The sequence below is a fragment of the Puma concolor genome, chromosome A3 (genome assembly GCF_028749965.1).
Source record: "Puma concolor isolate L17-30 chromosome A3, mPumCon1.1.hap2, whole genome shotgun sequence".
NCBI classification, from domain to species: domain Eukaryota; kingdom Metazoa; phylum Chordata; class Mammalia; order Carnivora; family Felidae; genus Puma; species Puma concolor.
Genome location: NC_141669.1, coordinates 82,070,704 through 82,076,749, shown reverse-complemented (window position 1 = coordinate 82,076,749; position 6,046 = coordinate 82,070,704). Strand labels below are relative to the sequence as shown.

At 45.6% G+C, this 6,046-nt stretch overlaps 1 protein-coding gene across 1 annotated transcript in view; it reads right to left on the bottom strand.

Annotated features, from left to right (window-relative positions):
- NPAS2 (neuronal PAS domain protein 2) overlaps positions 1 to 6,046 on the bottom strand; it is a 163,203-nt gene that overhangs the window by 144,599 nt on the left and 12,558 nt on the right. The window lies entirely within an intron of this gene.

Below are 6,046 nucleotides of genomic sequence, written 5' to 3'. Positions count from 1 at the left end.
GTGACCTGGCTGAAGTCGGACGCTTAACCGACTGCGCCACCCAGGCGCCCCTCAAGCACAAACATTCTTAAAGGATATAAAACAAAAGTTCTAGACACACTTGGTGTCGATCTTGGATAAAAGGAAATGGAAGGAGATCTCTGTTATTGGAAGGACCATAAAAATAATCTGCATTAAACCACAAAAACAAATCTAAAACTTAATTTTTTTTTTTTTGCATATTAAAAAATAACATCTCCAAAGCAGTGGATAGAGGCATCCCTTACATTTCTCAGGCACTAACTATTTTTAGAATGTGTTCACCCTTGGGGTGCCTGGGTGGCTCAGTTGGTTCATGGGTTCATGGTTTCAAGCCCCGCATGGGACTGTGCTGACAGCTCAGAGCCTGGAGCCTGCTTCAGATTCTGTCTCTCTCTCTCTCTGCCCCTCCTCTACTTATGCTCTTTCTCTCTCTCTCTCAAAAATAAATAAATATTAAAAAAAAAAAAGAATGTGTTCACCATCAATTGATTCATTTGATCACCACACAAATGCTTTTTGGAAGATGGGCCTCATATTCTCAACTTCTCAGAAATGAAGTACTCCCCCATGGCTGCAAGGGGCTAGAGCAGGGGTCTCCTGGCCCTGCACTGGTCTGTCCATCTCAACCCACTGACTATGCAAATTCATCTTCAAGGCAAAGAAGTGAAATCAGTGCATACAACCATGAAAAGCAAATTTTAAATGTTTACCATTACAACTTATGGGAATCATAATAATAAGGTAAGCCAATGGTGGCATTCTGGGGACTTGAAATATACTGTATATTTGTCTTTTATTTCACTACAATCCTGTTCCTATTTGTAAAATGGTCAGCACCTGCATGGAAAGACTGGTAAAGTGAGGCATGGGATAGGGTGGATGATGACCTTGTGCCAGGAGGCTGAAGACCTATTTCTGTGCTGGGCTCTGCCATCACCAAACCCCAGCCTCAGTTTCCCCTTCTCTAAAATGATGGTCCTGGTGGCCTGACCTCTGAGCTCTCTTTCAGCTCCACAACCCTGACTCTCCTCTTGGGGAGACTGCCATAAGATTCAAAGCTGGGGATAAGACTGTTCTAGCAGATTAGAAGCTAACCCCACAGATTTCCCAGAAGTTTCCTGATAGTTACGGAAAGAGGAAATTGCAAAAGCAAAATGCAAATTGTTTATATTAAGGCTGGAAACCTGTGGTTAGGTATAATATAGAGAATAGGACATTGGGGTAAATATGGCATTTTACAGCCTAACTTTTAGACAGAATATAAAATAGATCCAGTATGGGCCCCAAGGTATTGGAATCAATTATCTCCTCTGCCTGAATTCAGGTGAATTCATGCTTCTACTTTGGGTGGAAAGAATCTCCTTGGGATACGAGGTTTGCCCTAGAACACTAATAACTTCTGGAAGGATGAGGGGGGCCTAGCCAAATGACTCAGGTGTCTGTGAGCATCATAATTTACTAGAATTAGCAATACAAGTGCTGCCACCAGTTAAGCTATACTAAAATGCTCAAAGGTACTGTTGTTTTTAATTGGAAAATTAAAAATCTGAAAAATCTGCCCCAGAACTAAGAGGAATACCACATTTCAGAATTTACAGACCTCACCTCATATTCTTTCTAAAGTTCTTCCATAGTTCCAACCCCACTCTCCCCCATCTGAGAAAGATGGAAAGAACTATTCCTCCCAAACCCCATACCTCTCTTTCTTCTGACACTGCTCTTGTGGCCTGGGGACGTGACTTCATGTTAGGAGCAAAAGGAAACACCGAAGAACCAGAGAAATGTTGAAACCGAGACACCAAAATTCTGCATATGTGGAATGGATGAAGGAGGAAATTGACCTGTACAACCTACCTGTGTGATCAGAATTCAAGTGCCCCTTCAATAAGAGTTAACTCCCACTCATATAAATTCACGGCCAGACATGAAAAGAAGCAATCCCAACCCCTCCATCCCCGGTCGTCATCATCCAAGGCACAAATTTAACTCTCCATAACTGAAAAACCATCCTAAATCAGTTTGTTTTAGAGCTCTCTGAAATAATACGCAGCCCAGAATAAATCAGATAGATGTTATGAAAGGATTCTGGTGACAAAAGAAACATTTATCACATCAGCATAATAACACTCATTGCGAGAAGGTCCTGGATGGCTAATCCTGCCTCTTTGGTGTGGGTGTGGTACAAACAGGGACTAGAATGAATCTGATTTCGTGTGTGTGCCCACGTATGCCAATCATGGGATAGACTGAATGACCTTACTGATGTTCATTTGGGCTTCTGCTTCTGATTCTATCGGTGGTGGGAGCAGCAAGACAGAGACCCAAGTGATCTGACAGGGCTCCTCGAGGCTCCACCCCCAAGACGAGCCCAACACCTGGGCCCACAGCCACCCAAAGCTGGCAGAGGGAGGGGAGCCGCTTCACAGATGCCCCCGCCAGGAGTTAAACCCTGTTATTCAAAACTCTTCAATACCTTGGGGGTGTCTGGGTGGCTCAGTTAAGCAGCTGACTCTAGATTTGGGCTCAGGTCAGGATCTCACAGTTCAAGAGTTCAAGCCCCAGATTGGGCTCTGTGCTAACAGCGTGGAGCCTGCCTCCGATACTCCCTCTCTCTGCCCCTTCCCCACTCGTTCTCTCTCACTCTCTCTCTCTTTCAAAAATAAATAAATGTTAAAAATTAAAAAAAAAAAAAAAAACTCTTCAATACCTTGCCTGCATGTATTTTCCTTCACATTCACTGAGTGCTGAGGTTCACACTTCCATGTGGAGGGGAAGCATGTGGGAAAACACACTCTGGGTGAACCCTGGGTGATTTGGGGGAGGCTTCTCCACCAACCAGTCAGCTGCTGGTTCTCTAGGCCCCGGGGTTGATGAGACTCAGGTGAAATGATGTTTCACAAAAGTGCTAGCTGGCCCTGACCTTTTCATGCTGACTTCTCTGTTGCTCTCAGCTAAAGAAAGACATACCTGACTCCAGAGAAAATGAGGAAAGACACAAGGAGTGTCCTGATTTAACAGTACTTATTACAGCTAAAGAAATAATTTTGAAAAGCAGGTTAGCTACTAAAAGATGGCAAAGAACAGAATAACGATTTTGCCCTAAAAACGCTTTTCCTGCCAGCTTTCCTTCTTTATGGCCTTTGACACGCAGTCTCCTCTTCCTGAGGGCCGGGTTGAACTCGGACAACAAATCGGAGTTGTTGTCAAACCACAGGGTGAACCCAGCCACCGCACAACAACCTCACGCTCAGGACAGCCGCGTAAGCTACAGAAGTCATGTTCAAGATGCTCGCTTTGTTTTAGACACATCCTATCTTCTTAGAAGTGGCGTTTCAGAAAAAGTAAACAAAAACTGGACGTTCTATTTTTGGTCCTTCTTTAAAGGGCTACATTCAAGTGCTTGCTCTGAATGGCCCCGAGCACATCACTTAACATCTCTGTGCCTTGGTATCATAGTTGTAAAATGGGAATAAAATAGTGCTCCCTCCAGAGACGGTTGTCGAATCAAAGGAGCTAATGTGTGGGACGGTGACAGTTGGGTGTAGCCCCTCCCTAACCCCTAGGCCTAATGATAGTTTATGCTGCCTAATTTATTATGGAAAAAATGACAATGAGATGCCCATGGGGTGGCAGTGACAAAGCTTTGGGATACAAAATGTGCAGGGGGAAGCTCCTACTGTTGACCCTGCGCCCCCATGCATGAGAAGCACTATCAGAAGTTGTTCAAGGGGCATCTCATTCTTCATCACAGACACCAGTGAGCTTTGTGCTTTTATTCTGCTTATCTGGAAGGAAGTTGGATGTCAGTGCCTACAAGAGTGAGTGGGTTCCAGAAGGCAAAGTGGACAGTCTGTGTCCAGCCTTGTGTTTGTTTCTCCCTGTTCCAGGCTGCCCCAGGACGCTGGCTTCCTTATCTTATTGTGCTCATGTCAGAGAGCGGGCTGCACAGCACACAGGGAGAGATAAGACAATGGTTGGGGGGAAGCCGGCTGGTCATTTGGACTACCATGTTCCCTCCCAGGATTTCAGGGCGGTGAGTGCACTGGCTGAGGCCAGGGGGAGCCTCATTCTTGCTGACTGACTGGATTTCAGCCAGAGAGGCATCATGCTCAGGCCTCAGCAGAGAAAGGGAAGCACTGAACCTTCTGGAATGGGTCAGCAGGCCTGCCTGGCTGCAGGACCTGCGAGTTCTGGGAGCAGGGAAAGGACCCTTGGCTTTTGCAACCTCTCATTTTCATCTGGAAAACATGAGGATCGCTGAGGTCCTGTCTTAGTCTATTCTGGCTACTGTAACAAATTACCATATACTGAGTGGCTTAAACAACAGACATTTATTTCCCACAGTTCTGGAGGCTGCAAGTCCAAGATCAGGATGCCAGGACAGTCAGTTCTGGTGAGAATCTTCTTCCTGGTTGCAGATGGGGGCCTTTTCTTGTCTCCTCACACGGCATGGCCAGGGCTAGCTAGCTCTCCAGCCTCTTCTTATAAGGACGTGACTCTCATCCATGAGGACTCCACCCTCATGACCTAATCACCTTCCAAAGGCCCCACCTCCTAATACCGTCACACTGGGACTTGGGGTTCAACATATGAATTTTAGGGGGACACAAACATTCAGTCCATTGTAGGTCCTCTCCTTCCATTGCAAAAGCAGCTTATTAACCAAAATCAGGGTGTGTATGTATCTTTGTGTGTGTCTGTGCGTCCAATCCAAAGAGTAAACTCCCATTTGCATTGAAAATCAGGTGGTTTCTTGCTCCTTAGGGGATTGTGACATAGGAGAAAAGTAACGGGATCCTTCCAGGTGGTCAGAGCTAAGCCCTACGGCTGCAGGCCAACCCTCTTTAGAAAAAACAGGAGGTCAGAAGAAACAGCACATGTCACATTTATCATGGTGAGATGCCCCATACATCCCATAAGATCTTAGAATCCACGGGAATCCACAGAGTCTATTTGACTTAGACCAAATTTTCAGACACAAAAGGTTATCAGGCTACTTTGTTCTTAGAAACGGGAAAAGCTTTTGAAAGCAAAGTGTGCAACCCCAAGCATCTGCCAAGACACTGTGTTTGGCTTCTATAGTTTGAGTATTTCATTTTTTCCCATGACATTAGCTTTTAAGAGAACACTGGGATATACTGTGTCTTTAATTGCTAGCGTGTACCTTGTCTGAAAAAAGCAAGGACTTCGTTCATTAAGAAATTACCTTGAGGCTGGCATTTACTGGGGGCAGTGGTGGTGTGTGGGCAGTCTGAGGGATGAGCTGGTCCCAGCAGGGAGTGATAAAAAGATGACTACTACTTCTCATTGTTATGGACATCTCTCCTCTTGATATCGACTGTTTAGTATGAATACCTCCTTTTTATGGATGAAGAGGCTCTGTTTTGGGGTGTCTGTGACTTGCCAAGTTCACTTGGCCACAGTGACCATGTCAGGCTGCCAAGGCTTCCTGCTACGGGCCACAAGCTGCATTCATCAAACCATTTAAAATGCTGCCCGCCTCCATGGCGATGGCCACTCACATGCTCTGATTTAAAGTCAGGTCATAGGTCAACACTGCCATAGCCAAGGAAAAGGCTGAATGTTTTTATAGGTATCTCCTATAAACAGGCTGCAATACACACAAGAGCTGTCAAACCCAAGCTGCCAGAAAACACAAACACAGCCTCAAGTAGGTTCATCCTAATGATACTACCCCAAGTGGCACAAACTAGGAAATGAGACTCTGGTGCTTAATAGAGCTACATACATACTTAGACACACAGCAAAAAGGAAACAGGAGATTTTGTACACAGGGGTTAAACAGCTGGCCACTGGGAACAGCCAACTCATGCCAACACAGTACAACTTCACAGAAACGGGGAACACAAAAGGAACTATTCTTCTTTTAAAAATTTAAGCAAGGGTGGGGCACCTGGGTGGCTCAGTCGGTTGAGCCTCCGACTTCAGCTCAGGCCATGATCTCGAGGTCATGAGTTCGAGCCCCGCATTGGGCTCACTGCTTTCAGCGCAGGGGCCACTTCAG